The sequence below is a fragment of the Stomoxys calcitrans genome, chromosome 3 (assembly GCF_963082655.1).
Source record: "Stomoxys calcitrans chromosome 3, idStoCalc2.1, whole genome shotgun sequence".
In the NCBI taxonomy this organism is placed as follows: domain Eukaryota; kingdom Metazoa; phylum Arthropoda; class Insecta; order Diptera; family Muscidae; genus Stomoxys; species Stomoxys calcitrans.
This window is the reverse complement of record NC_081554.1, coordinates 197,874,359-197,889,720: the sequence shown is the minus strand read 5'-3', so window position 1 is coordinate 197,889,720 and position 15,362 is coordinate 197,874,359. Positions and strand designations below refer to the sequence as shown.

At 36.3% G+C, this 15,362-nt stretch overlaps 1 protein-coding gene and 1 long non-coding RNA gene across 3 annotated transcripts in view; one reads left to right on the top strand and one right to left on the bottom strand.

The window, feature by feature from the left end:
- LOC131996374 (uncharacterized) overlaps positions 1–15,362 on the top strand; it is a 204,047-nt gene that overhangs the window by 97,177 nt on the left and 91,508 nt on the right. Inside the window, exon 2 of the long non-coding RNA XR_009397823.1 lies at positions 8,997–9,041. This is a non-coding gene — a long non-coding RNA (uncharacterized LOC131996374). The remainder of the gene's footprint in view (positions 1–8,996; positions 9,042–15,362) is intronic.
- LOC106088283 (uncharacterized) overlaps positions 1–15,362 on the bottom strand; it is a 129,052-nt gene that overhangs the window by 67,890 nt on the left and 45,800 nt on the right. For both annotated transcript variants that reach the window (XM_059365996.1, XM_013253719.2), the window contains one exon: positions 10,636–10,685. The gene's annotated coding sequence lies outside the window, so the exon portion shown is untranslated. The remainder of the gene's footprint in view (positions 1–10,635; positions 10,686–15,362) is intronic.

Genomic DNA, 15,362 nt, shown 5'->3' with positions numbered 1-15,362 from the left:
TATACGCCTTCCATAGACAAATTAAAAAATTAAAATTCCTTAACTAGTTTTCGAGATATGACACTTGAAATCGGCCAATATATCTAAAAATTGTGTTTTTTTTTCAAAATTCAAAAAAGGCTAACTTTGAACGGCCGTATCTCCTAAACTAGAAATCTGGCATTGTTGTGGGTATCATTTTTGAAATCGTTGGAATGTTTTGTTTTTTTACAGGTTCAACTCGTGTGTCGTCCAACTCGAAAATGGTCCATATCGGGCTATATTTACATATAGCCGATCTGCCAATTTAGGCCCTTATGTCCATAATAGGCGCATTTATTACCCGATTTCTTTGCACCAGCAAGGCCCATCGATATCCGAACCAAACATGGTCCAGATTTGGAACTGCTACTTTTGCCTTTGCCGTTGTCTAGCCATCGAGGCCATCAATACAGCTTCCAACAGATGCAGAATCAGGTGCATACCATAGAAGTAGTGTAATTTGTGCAGACGAAAAATCTGTCATTACATAAAAACACAAGCATTGGGGAAAGTACAGCTAATACACAGGGTTGTCGAGCGTGGTTAATGTGGAATTTATATCATACCAACATACGGTCCTTGAAGCCTTCACACCTAATATGGCTGATGAGTAATTGTAACCAAATTAAGACACACGTCCCATAGTGGTTAGTGTGTGTTGCAATCACTGGCTTTTCTATACCATTTGCAAAGAAAAGTCTCCGATCATTAAGCTCGTGTTGAATGGGAAACAAATAAAAATTGTTAATTGTCATTTACTTATTTAATCTTTTTATATTATTTTTTATTTTATTTTATTTTATTTTTTTTATTTTATTTTATTGTATTTTATTTTATTTTATTTTATTTTATTTTATTTTATTTTATTTTATTTTATTTTATTTTATTTTATTTTATTTTATTTTATTTTATTTTATTTTATTTTATTTTATTTTATTTTATTTTATTTTATTTTATTTTACTTTATTTTATTTTACTTTATGTTATTCTATTTTATTTTATTTTATTTTATTTTATTTTATTTTATTTTATTTTATTTTATTTTATTTCCTTCCTTCAATAAATTTGTTAAGATTATTTTAATAACTGCATAAAATGTAATGCTTTTTTGTCTACTTTTGTTTAAGATACTTTTCAAATTTCTCATGGCTTTATGCAACTCTCAAAATAGGCCAAACGTAATTTAAGTAACTTCTGGTAAATATCACTTTTGTTTCAGAAAACCAAAAGAGATTGGCTGCAGAGTGATAGATTTTATAAACAATATTTTTCGACCGAGAAATATTCTGCCATAGCTAATTAAAGCCAACAAAATTTATATGATTTTAAATTTTGTGTAAGTCCACAGACTCCTTTTATTCGTAGCATTTGTTTAAAGAACTTTGAATATAAATCCAAATATGCTATTCCATGAAACAGCTTTTAACTCCATCATTCCACGAAAAACCCTTTACCAATTAACACTTTTGAGCAATATGTTGCAGCTTGCAACATCTTCATGTAAACTAGACCATGGGAAAAAACATGTGAAATTTATTTTTTCACAAAATTAAAAACACAAATTATAAACAATGCCTTTTTCTGTTTGCAGAACAGTTTTAACATGGCATGTCATGCAATTAAGATTTCCAAATATGCACCAAAATGTGGAATCCCTTTGAATTCATTTGCTTTTTGGTTACAATTAAATTCTCATTAAACCACAGCGCCGCCAAGCATTGTCATCATGAATGTTGCCGCCGTCGTCGTTGTAGCCTACATCATGCGGTGGCATATTTCCTCCACAACCAGGGACAAAAATCGCGTGCATTTAATTAATTAAAATATTAAATTATTATGATGATGACAAGAGCCTTACCTCCCACCCATCTACTCCACTCATAACCACATAAGTCCACCACATGTATGAGACATGCATGGAAAATGGCCCCAAAACCACCAATAGCCGATAGTCAGCCATAAGAGAGACCAACGTGATGAAAAAGAGTTGAACAAAAAAACCAGAACTTCCGTTTCCGTTCACACTTGAAAGAAAAAAAATCCACTGATACTGGGTGGCAGCTTTTGTTCTTTCATAAATTCCATTGAATTATGTCAACAGAGTTTTTAATTTATTCAAGCGCCATTGCATATTGAACACATTTTTTAAGCTTTGTGAGTGTCATAGTTCGACTGTTGAGTGTACAAAGTGGAGTAACTAAAACATATACGGATATTTGTTGGATTAAGAGGGGTTTACAGCGTCATCTATCCCGTTTGATTCGGTATTCAAAGGCATAAAAATATGTTTAAAATTTTTACATGTTTGTAGGCTGCGCTTTTTATACCCTCCACCATAAGATGGGGGTATACCAATTTCTTCATTCTGTTTGTAACCCCTCGAAATATGCGTCTGAGACCCCATAAAGTATATATATTCTTGATCTTCATGTCATTTTAAATCGATCTAGCCATGTCCGTCCGCCGGTCTGTCTGTCGAAAGCACGCTAACTTTCGAAGGATTTTTCTCCTCCCTAGCCGCTTGAAATTTTGCACAAATACTTTTTATAAGTGTAGGACGGTTGGAATTGTAAATGGGCCAAATCGGTCCATGTTTTGATATAGCTGCCATATAAACCGATCTTGGGTTTTGACTTCTTGAGCTTCTAGAGGGCGCAATTTTCGTTCGATTTGACTGTAATTTGCACGTGATATTTTGGTATCACTTCCAACAACTGTGCTAAGTATGATTCAAATCGGTTTATAATTTTGTATAGCTGTCATATAAACCGATTTTGGGTTTTGACTTCTTGAGCCGCTAGAGGGCGCAATTATCGTCCGATTTGACTGGAATTTTGCACGTAGTGTTTTGGTATCACTTCCAACAACTGTGTTAAGTATGTTTCAGTATCGGTCCATGTTTTGATATAGCTGCCATATAAACTGATCTTGGATCTAGACTTCTTGAGCCTCTAGAGGGCGCAATTCTTATCCGATTTGACAGAAATTTCACTCCAACAACTCTGTTAAGTATGATTCAAATCGGTTCATAATCTGATATAGCTGTCATATAAACCGATCTTGGCTCTTGACTTCTTGAGTCTCTAGAGGGCTCAATTCTTATCCGATTTGGCTGAAATTATGCATGAGGTGTTTTGTTTTGACTTCCAATAAATGAGCTAAGTATAGTGCAAATCGGTACATAACCTGATATAGCTGCCATATAAACCGATTTGGGATCTTGACTTCTTGAGCATCTAGAGGGCGCAATTCTCATCCGATTTGGCAGAAATTTTGTACAACGGCTTCTCTCATGACCTTCAACATACGTGACTAATATGGTCTGAATCGATCAATAGCTTGATATAGCTCCCATATAAACCTATCTTCCGATCTTGCTTCTGGAGCATCTACAAGGCGCAATTCTTATTCGAATCAGCTGAAATATTACACAATGACTTCTACAATGTTCAGCATTCATTTGCGGTCCGAATCGGACTATAACTTGATATATCTCCAATAGCATAACAGTTCTTATTCAATTTTCTTTATTTGCCTAAAAAGAGATACCGCGCATAGAACTCGACAAATGCGATGCATGGTGGAGGGTATATAAGATTCGGCCCGGCCGAACTTGGCACGGTCTTATTTGTTTTATTTATTCTTAAAAGCTTTCCTTTGACATAATTTGACCACATCAATTTCAATAAATTATGCATATCGCAATGCAATTTCGTCATGTCTTGGGTGGTTAACATTCACTCAAATTTTGTCACTTGCATTTAAGTGTCTGTCTGTCCGTCCGTCCATTTGTCTACATCCGTTCATATTAAGGCCCATACACATTTTTAGGCGGCTGGCTATAAGTTTATCATACATTACAGTGCGAAACGTTATTAACAAATGTGTTCTGCATAATTAATGAATATTTAATAGATGTTGATGAATTTCTCATACGCGCGCTTCTGTCCGCATGAGCCCTTTCCGTTCGCGCGTTCCGTAAAGACTTGTTGGCCAGCAAATGACCTTTGCGTAAAACTCTAAATAATCAAATGAAGTCATTGAGTGTAACACACATTCAAGTATTAATTAGCTGAGACTCCCTACTCCCTACTGCCAGGAGTGAGTACAGTCAGAGTTACCAGGCCATAAGGCTTTGATTAATTGAAATAACATATTTTGCCCAAGGTGGAAATCGATATAGAAATGTCAGAAAAGAGTAGAACGAACACACCACACTGACAGAATTATTGGTGGCTTACTTAATTAAAGTAATTTTCTGGAAAAAGAACTTGTTGGTTTTTTGTTTTTGTTTTTGCTGCTGTCCATCAATCAATCTTAATGGAATTAAGTTACCACAGAGTAAACTCTCTTCCCTTAATTCATAAGTCCTCTCTTTACCCGCCATGGCATGGAAACATCAAACATTCCATGTCTATTTGCCGATAGCCTGTTAGCAACATCTCGTAACCCTGGGAATTGAGATGTCTGATGACAATGCAAATGAGGGGGGAAAGATGTTGAGTTCAGTTCACAAAGGACTTAATTGAAAAGCCATCTTGGCATTCCAAGTAAAATAATATTTTCACATTGAAGGAATGCCACAAAGATTGCTTTGATAATTGTAAATGACATGTACGAAATTATTATTATTAAAGCAATACTGAATGACAGCAATAGATGAAACAAATCGCATGAGTGAGGGAGAGAGAAGGGTTAGGTAATGTGGGATTTATTTGGATTTTTTGTTCTTTTCTCAGCCATCGATGAAATATATTTATCAAGTTTCAGACAAATAAACTCACGGAAGCTGTGTTCATTATCTGTAATAAATTATGCTAAGGAAGGGTTTCGTTATGTAGCTAGTGGAAGTTAACAACTATAACTCGGATATAGTTAATGACATAGTCAAAATAGTTACCATCATTGAAATAATTTACTAAAGTTTCAAACAAATAAAGCCATAGAAGCTTTAGCCTTTCATTGTAATAGGTTATTTAAAAACAAGTCCCCAGATTGGTTTATATGCCAGCTATATCAGGTTATGGACCGATTTGAATTATATTTGGCACAGTTGTTGGATATCACAACAAAACACGTCGTGCAAAATTTCATTCCAATCGGATAAGAATTGCGCACTCTAGAAGCTCAAGAAGTCAAGACCTAAGATGGGTTTATATGCCAGCTATATCAAAACATTGACCGATATGCCCCATTTACAATCCCAACCGACCTACACTTATAAGAAGTATTTGTGTAAAATTTCAAGCGGCTAGCTTTACTCCTTCGAAAGTTAGCGTGCTTTCGACATACAGACGGACGGACATGGCTAGATCGACTTAAAATGACATGAAGATCAAGAATATATATACTTTATGAACTCTCAGAAGAATATTTCGAGGAGTATATAAATTAAAATGAAAGGATGTCGTTAATAGCTATTGGATGTTAATAACTATAAAAGGAACAGACTCGAAGGACAACGAATGATTAATGCTCACAAAGAGGGAGTTGTGAGCATTCCAAAACTATGTGGCATAATCTAGACTTGAAGAGGTCTACTGCTGTGCTGTCATTGGCTAGAACAGACGTCTCAGTCATTGCGTCCGTCATGACAGGTCACTGTCTAATCGGAAAACAGGCTTACAGACTTTTGCAGAAGCTGTGAGGACATCGAAGAAGAAGATACTATAAAACACCTCCTGTGTTTAGGTCCCGCACTAGCAGTCAGAACGAGTTCCACTTTAAGTCCTCATTTCTTTGAGAACCTATCTGATTTAGCGGATGTGAACATTAACAAGTTATTTTGCTTTTTAAAGCGATCTGGATGGTTCTAGGAACTAGAAGACATATTTCTTCTTCTGTTCCTGTGGTATCATAATGGACGAAAACGTCTCAGTGAGTCTGATGGCAGACTGCCGCTTAAACCTAACCTGACCTAACAAATATATTCAATAATGGTTAATGTCCTAGTTAACTAGTTTCCATCGTTGAAATATTTAACTTAAGTTTGACACAACAATCCAAAAGAAGTCTTAGTCATTGTCTTTAATAGGTTAATTATTAAAATTAAAATGAAGCGGTTCGTTATACACATAAGTACATAGAAAAACGATCCCTACAAAATGTTCAACTAAAAATTGAATTGAAAATAAAATTGTTTTCAATTAAAACGTTTTTATCGGGAGCTAACCATTCTGCAACTTCCCAGAAGAAAATATGATAGATGATGCGGAGCACACTTCCTTCCGCTGTCACCGCTAGATTTGAGAAGAGTAGGAGATCGGAAACATAACAACGAAGATAAGCAGCAGTGGGGACATCTGAAGAGTAGTGGCAAGTTTTGTCGCAAAGATACTCAGTTCGAAGATAATGATACCTTGACGAGATGCTAATAATACAAAAATTTCGAATTTGTCTATCAACATTCCCTTAAGGGACAAAGGGGGATGCTTCTTCCATAGCATTGAGTGTTGTCCGATTCAAGTTTTAAGCTCCACGATCATATATACATGGGGGTTATATCTTAATCTAAAAAGATTTCGACCAAACTCCTTAGATATTGTTGTTGTAGAATTTTGTTGTGTTCTGTCTTTCTTCTGCTTGATGATACTGTTGAGTGTCAAGACCCAGGAACTCTGAGTGTTGTCCGATTCAAGTTTTAAGCTCAACGATCATATATATGGGAGCTATATCTTAATCTGAACGGATTTCCACCAAACTCTGTAGATATTGTTGTTGTTATTGTAGCAGTTTGTTGTGTTCTATCTTTCGTCTGCTTGATGATTCTGTGTCAAGACCCAGAAGCTCTGCGACTCAGATGGGATGTGTCCAGGTCTGAGTCGAGTGGGTCTAGCTGGGCAGTTAAACAGGTGACGTGTATCGTGCGGTCCCTGATTACAATCGGGAAATACTGTAGAAATTGAGGCGGCTTCATATGCCGGAACGTAATTGAGCTAGAACTACTCTGGTTTGCCGGGGGAGGTCAATTACTTCAGGTGCAATGGGTACCATTTACCGCATTTACTGCATGAATATTGTCTAGACTTGCTTGATATGCCGCTTGATCTAGAGGTTCTCTCTTGTAGCACTGAACCTTACGCTCTAGATCATGTAGATCTACCTTAAGGCTTCTGGGCGGTGGATATCTATCCACAATGTGATGATTTGGTTGGTCTCTGCGATAACAGCCCAAAAGGCATTGCTTAGACAGCATGTAGTTATGTCTTCGCACTGGTAGGATATTTGTCTCCCGATGAAGGTGGTCCAAATGAGAACTGAGGAGACAGCACGTCGCAGTTCGGAAAGCGGCATTGTGACAGATCTGAATATTATACCACTGCGTGTCACAAAGTTGACGAGACCACACTGGTGCTGCATAACTTACCACAGACCGGCCAATTGATTTGTACGTGGTCAACAAGGCTTGATTGTCTGCACCCCAAGTGCTGTCAGCTAGTGACTTGAGGACCTTGTTTCTACTTTTGATTTTATCTCAAATTGCTGTGGCATGTGGGGAGAATGTGTAAGAGCTGTCAAATGTGACGCCAAGCATTTTGGGACACTTGAAGGTCGAAATTATTTTTCCATCGACCATCACAGTCAGCTCAGTATTCACCTCACGCGTATTTGTAGTGAACAATGTGGCTGAAGATTTGGTGGAAGACATTTTCAGATTTCTTGCAACGAAATATGAGGAAAGTCTACGTGTTCGTCTTTAGAAATTGTCGTCGATAAAAGCATAGAGAAAAATTTTGGAAAGATTTGTCAATAAATGCGCTTGCAGTGGCTATAGAAGTGAAAATCGGGTTTTATATATATGGGAGCTAAATCGAAATCCTAACCGATTCCTATGAAGTTCATCAGTAATGTCGAGAGTTATAAGAAAATCTTTCCTGTCAAATTCGACACAATCGTTTGACAAATGACTACATTATTGCAAATTACTCAAAATCGGCCGATCATATATATGGGAGCTATATCTTAATCTGAATATTCAAAAGTCACAAGAAAATACTTCCTGCTAAATTGGACGAACATATACATATGTGGGGGTACATCCAAATCTGAGCCGATGAAAATTGCGATCCGTACTTTGTTCACAAATTAGCATGCACTGACATTGTAAAATTGAATCAGAAAGTGATTCTGATTCGGATTGGTATAGTTATCAAAGGGTCAAGCTCGCTTTTTTCTAGGTGTTAGAAACAAATGCATTAAGTTATAATACCCTGTACCACAGTACTGTTGTATTGAGAATCATTTTAAGCAACTTATTTAGCATAGTCTTACATCCCTCTATTATATGTAGTACCTTACAGCATGGACTGCGATATGCGTTCAAAATGTCGATATTCGTGTGTTCTGCAGTTCACACCATGACGCACAGTTTGCTACGTTCTTTATCGACACATGAGGCGAGTGATCGATTGCTTAGAGTTTTATTTTGTTTTTCTTTATTCGATTCGCTCAATATTAATTTTATTAAAAAAAATCAAAAATACCCCAAAATCAATTTTTATATATCAATTTCTTCAATAAGTTCATTTCCATACAATTCTTGTTGCGAATGTTTTAGTTTGTTCCCCCCCAAAAGGGGGGTAACATTAACTTATATCACAACAAATATAAGTACAACTATAATTGAAGGTACTTTCAAGTGTATGAATAATTGCTAAACCAGTACACTTTACCAATCTTACCCGTTTTCAAACATCAGTTTTCTTACCATGTTTTTTTTTGTCCAACCTACTGTGCAGTGTTTGATGTGTAATGAATTTTACCTCATTATGCCTAAATCATTTTTTAGATCATTCATCAGGCCAATAAATGTTCATAGCGACATGTGGCGGCTCAAACATTCTTCTTCAACCTAACCTACAATAAGTTTCCTTGGTATTTTCTCTAAAGACAGCGATAAAATACTTGATTCAGTTTTTGGCCTATATTTGCGTCCGTAGCCTAATTTTTTTTTATTTTTTCTCTCTTACTTTCAGAATCCTTAAATTTGTTAAATTGAAAATCAAATCGATTTGGCCTTGGTAAGTTATTTTTTCCCAATATTCATTTCCTAGTTCATTTTGTAATTGCCTTGATTTAGTCATTTGACATATTTTCGATTTAATAGATTTCCAATAATAGCTCAGCATTTGCTTTGTTTTATAAGCTTTTAAGGTATTTTGGGGAAAAATGTCTCCTTTGTTTTCAATTGTGAAGGTAGCAGTTATTGAGGTAGCAGTTATTGAACAAATATTGAAAATGGAACTGTCGCGTTTTTATTCAAATATTTACTCTCGCCTTCAATGGTCATAGAACGTGACCCCGTTTAATGGACTTTTTTTTGTAAGTGAAAAGTTTGTTACACCGTTTTAACGTTTGAATTGAATTTTGTGATACGTGACATGCTTGTTTTATTTATGGCCTATAACGAAACTTTGTTAAATGTTTAATAAGTTCTATTTTCAAAAATCCATACCTAAAAATGGCTGCTCACCCACAATTCACTTGGTTGGTTTGTTGATTGGCATAACCAATTCATTTGTTATAGACCATTAACTGCTGCTATGAACGTGGGAAGCAAAACCGATTTGTATTTGTCGAGGGAATTCCAAATAGGCGGTGTAATAAAATCACAGGTCACGTTAATGGTATTGCATGTGTTACGATTTCATCGAATGCATTTGAATTTGATATCAAGGTCATAATGCGTCAAAAATTAAGCTTGGGAAATATTATGAATAGTATGTAAGAGTCAAAAGGGAACATAAGAAATATAAAAAAATCTTCATTGCGTAAAGCTATTATTAAAGTTCTACCCGATGAAGATTTTATTATTGAATATTGAATATTGTTGAATGGTGACTTTCCTTGTCTTTTCTTGTTATTGTCAGTCATTTAATTACAACATAGACTTTTTATGTCTTGAATTTATTTTATTTTAATTAAAATAGTTCCATAAAATAACACAAGGGGTTCATAGAAAGCAATAAGCCTTTGCAATCAAACAATATTTGTCTTTCAATATGCTTTTCGTAATAATTCTACGAAATTTTGTAATTAAGTTAATTGAAAGCATTGCAAGAATTCTCCGACCTCTTTTACCCTTCATAGATATTGTAGTACAATTGTAAATTAAATTGATCTAAAGAAAAAATGGCATAAACTTCATTCAACTGAAATATGGCCCTAAAATTGGGCTATATTAAATTGCTCACCCCTAACAATATGCCATACTAAATGGCATATAAACCATTTTTCTTCAACTGATAAAAAGTCTTGTTATTTAAGCTCGTTTACTTGCTCTGCCTCCCTGCCCTGCCCCCTTGAACAGCTAGGCCAACAACAACAGGTGAAATTATCGTAAGGTTATGCGTGTCATTGTTATGTCGGCTGAACCTGTTGAAGCTTCTTGGCATAGCATGCTTTAGGGCGTTGTCAAACTTTTTTTCCCTTCCACAGTCAAAAGTTGATAGATTTGCGTGCCTTGTATTTTTTTTTGTTTTCGTTTTTAATTGAGACAAAAAACATAAAAATTAACTTTTAAGGTGAAGTCTTTGCAAATGAGAGTGTAGTCATGCTCATAACAACAATGGAAAAGATAAAGAAGATTAAAAGTTTTTGAAGGACTTAACCTACCTTCGTTTAATCTTGAAGATAACACAATGCAGTTGATGACATTTTATAACCTGAAATAAAAAAAGGTATAAGAAAAGTGATTAAATTGGATTTTATCTGAAATTGTCATATAATTAAGGGTGAAGTTTGACAAGGGAGTTAATTGATTTGAACAGATTTCAAAAGAATTCACGGCAATGATGTTTATACATACGTACAAATTTTCCATGAACATTCCATTAAGGAACTGGGGGATACATCTTTCATATTAAAGAGTCCGAATTTTTAACATGGCTGGATACCTTACATAAGGGGAAACCTTCCGCTGAACATTTTTTTATGATGTTCACGCCGGGTTTTGAACATAGACGGACAAGCTAACCTTTGCGCCACGGTGACCTCCAAATAAATTTATTTTGATACAAAGGATTTCTACGATATTAGATTTCCTTAGACAGTTCCAAAAGAAAATTGTATAAGAAAAATATAAACAAATAAAAAGGCATTAAGTTCGTACCAAACTTTGGTTATATTCATCATCCTCTTTTATAACTCCACTACCATATCCATAGTTATATCTAAATAAGGGCTGGTCTGGAACCTATTTGGTTCAGGAGCTGAGAAATCTTATACAAGTCATAGTCTTAGCCAAATCTGGCCACGATATTAGATTCATCATCCTCTTTTATAACTCCACTACCATATCCATAGTTATATCTAAATAAGGGCTGGTCTGGAACCTATTTGGTTCAGGAGCTGAGAAATCTTATACAAGTCATAGTCTTAGCCAAATCTGGCCATTAATATCTAAATATGGTACAATTTGTACCACATACCGGTCGTATGACGGGAGGCTTAAAATAACTCAAATACTAATTTTGCCCATGAGCATTCCACTAAGGAACAGGGGCAAACTTCTTACATATCAATGAGTGCAGTCCGATTTAAGTTTAAGCTCAATGATAAGGGGCCTCCTTTTTAAAGCCGCGTCCGAACAGCTGCCGCAGTGCGACACTTCTTTGAAGATAAGTTTTACATGACACAGCACCTTACAAATGTTGTCAGCATTAGGAGTTGAAAATCCCTGCTAAAAAGAATTCGAATGCAGGCGTTCAGCTTCATAGGCGAACATGCTAACCTCTGCGCTACGGTGGCCTGCCTTAAAATAACTTTTAAAATTTCACCGAAATGGATACGGCTTTTATGTGCCTAAGATCGGTCTATATGGTAGATATATCTAAATAAAGTCAGATGTGGGCCATATTTGGGTAGGATGTTGGGAGTCTTAATACAACTCACTGTTTCAAATTCCAGCGAAATTGGTCTATAAATGCGCCTTTTAACATGGCTTTAGACCCTTTGTCGGCAGATCGGTATATATGGCAGCTATATCGAAAAATGGTTTAGATTATTTCTGGGTGAATTATTTCTTGTTCAAACAATGGGAAGCCTTTGTTCAACTCACTTTTCTAAATTTCAGCGAAATTGGGTGACTGTTTCAAAGTTCAGCAAAATCGTATAATAAATGCGGTTTTTATGGGCTTAATACTTTAAATCGGCAGATCGGCTTTATCTAAATAGTGTCCGATGTGGAACATGATAACGGGATGCTTTTATAAGCCCACTGTTTCAAATTTCTGTGAAATCGGAAAATAACTGCGTATTTTATGCACTTAAGACCCTAAGTCAGCAGATCGGTATATATCGCTATATCGCAGCTATATCCAAATATGCCCAGATCTGGCCCCTTCAAGAACATAGCCTGCCTTTAGAAAAACTAGCATTACCCTGGTACACTTCGCTACCTCGTTTGTTGATCAGGTGTTAAGGTTAACCTGTATCTCAAATTTCAAAATTTCAGAGCTGTAGCTCAGTCCTTAAAAAAGTACCATTTGGTACGGTTTGGTATTTAATGAGGGTTTTCAAAAAAATATTCTAGTCGCCCAATATTTACTGCAAAGTTGTACCTGTATTCAAATTACAAGAGCTGTAGTTCGGTCGGAAAAAAGGAGCCTTTTTGTACGGTAGGTACCAACCGTACAAAATTGAAGTTATACGAATTTCAAAATAATCTTCTAGTCTCTCAATATTTACTGTCAAGGTGTAACTATATCGCAATTTTAAGAGTAGTTCACTTTGTAATGAAAGTACCATTTTATAAGGTTTGGTACCTATAACAAATCTTCTAGTCGCCCAATATTTACTGCAAGGGTGTACCTGCATTCAAAAATGCTGTAGCTTAGAAAGTACCGTTTTGTACGGTTTGGCATCTACATATACGAATTTAAAAAAAAAAATCTTCTATAGTCGCATGATATATACTGCCAAGATGTAACTGTATTCCAAATTTCAAGGCTCTAGCTCAATCCGTAGAGAAGGTACCAAATATTACCAATTACAACACTATTAGTGCGTTTCACACTACAGCTATTTGTTCTATCAACCAACACGCAAGGAATGTTTATTCCTCAGAACATCAAGATAGATGATAGAAGTGCACCGTGCCAGATCCTATCAAATGCCTTGGAGATATCCAGAGCCACAACCTTACTCTCACCAACGTTCCGAGAGAAATGCCATGAGGTCCCCCGTAGAGCTATTTCTGCGGAACCCATACTGTTGGTCGCTATAAAGGCCATTAGACTCTAAATACCTCACAAGATGTTGGTGAACCAAGCTCTCCATAACCTTGGAGAGAACGGAGCATATCGCAATTGGCCGGTAGCTCGCAGTGTTGTCCGTCAAAAATTAAAAAAATCGTATGTCGGCTGATCGCTTGCCTTAACTTAATTCAGTAAGTCCTGGGTATAATCAGCCTTTTATAGGTCCAAGAGTCTAAATCGCAAAATCGGACAATGTGGCAGCTATATCCAAATATGGGTCGATCTGGACCATACTTAAGTTCACGGTTCTAAATCTTATCTCATATCATATCTCGGTTTGATGTGCGCCCTAAATCCGAAGAATATCCCCTATGAGATCTATGGCGGAAATTCCGTGCTGCTCACAAAATCCTTCATCACTTCCCAAATTATGTTCCTAAGCCGCTTCAAGTCTGGCATCGTATCCAGACCCAAGTGCGGAAATTTGGTTGCTGCGAAAGTCAGGGATTAACATAGAAAATATTCAAACGTATCATCATCTTCCCCACATGCCCACACACGTTGCCACTTGTCACATCTATTCTCCATAAGTGCTGCCGTAGTTCTATGTTACCCGTAATGATTCCTGCTTACACTCATTGATAAAATCGTCCTACCAACCTTTCACTATTTCAAAGTGTTACACGCTCTTTCATTTCCCATTCACCAAGTTTACTGATGCCAGTTCTCTGGTCTCTATGGCTAATTCGTCTGCTATTTCGTTCCCCCTCACTCCGCCATAACCCGATACGGATCGTGTCATCCTTCCTCAAAATATTAGGTAAGATTAGGTTAGGTTGAAGTGGCCATTGTGATACCACGGGAACAGAAGAGGGAAGATTCCTTCTAGTTCCTACCGCTGAACCATCTAGGCTTCATAGTTTTGGAATGCTCACAGCCCCCTCTTTGTGACCATCTACCATTCGTTGTCCTTCGGGCCTGGTCCTGAAAACTTATCTTACAAGTCACTAGAGGCATACCCACAGATTCCAGTATCCTCCTCATTAATTTAGTTTAAAATTTCCAAAATTCGATCACACTTTCATTTCCTTGTGATTTTAGATGTTCATATCCTTTTGTTGTTTGTGGTTACTTCAAACAGAACTTCGTCACCGCTAGAATTCTGTTTCAACCATTTTTGGAGTTTTGTTTGGTGATATTTCAATTTATATTAATTTACATATTGTCTATGGCAGTAGTAATCTGAAATTTAAGCCCTTCCTCTTCCGCATAATGCTTAAAGTATTCCCATGTAGCAAAGGTCTCAAATAATTTAACCACACAATGAGTTGATGGTAGTGATATTGAGTGTAGGGTAGGGAAGCAGGAAGTAATTGCTTCTGCATGAATTGACTCCTGCCCAATATCAAATTGTAAATGGATTATGGGGTTTATGTTGCATACCAAAATCTGCGTTAAAACAAAGCTCCAAAACCCCCTTCCCGCCACAACTCCCAATGAAATTCCGGCAATTTTACACTGACACACAATTTCATTTGCAAGATCCTCTGGGTAAAACCGCAATTTATTTTTAATTTATCTTCGCAATGCTCGCCCTCTGTTTTCCCAAAACCAAAGTGCCACATTAAATCAACACGTTCACACGCAAACACTTTAACATACTCACTTACTCATACACAGAGAAGCACCGCATGCATATTTGTTGTAATTGAACAATGATTAAAGTGCCGCTGAGGGCAAGATAGAGTTAAATGTAAAAATGTATAAAATTTATGTGGAATCTTAGCAAAAACGCCGATACTATAATGAGATGGCGTCTTACACATATAAGGACTTTGGCGTAGAAAGCCATTGGCTTATGAATATCTTAGAACGGAATCATTTATATTTGCTAAACATATGAGGCACTTAAGGATATACAAACATTTTAAGTTATTAAGTAAAATTTTTGATATGGATGGTGTTAAGCATTTGAATATGGATAAAGCCAAGTACAAACAAATTCCACATATAGATCCATGTGGTGGTAACACACACACAGTAACCACCATATAGGATCCATGTGGTGGTTACTTAAGTTCTAGCTCGACCGTGTTCATAGAGTTTTTACAGCCACCAATGAGGTACAACCTAACACAATGTATA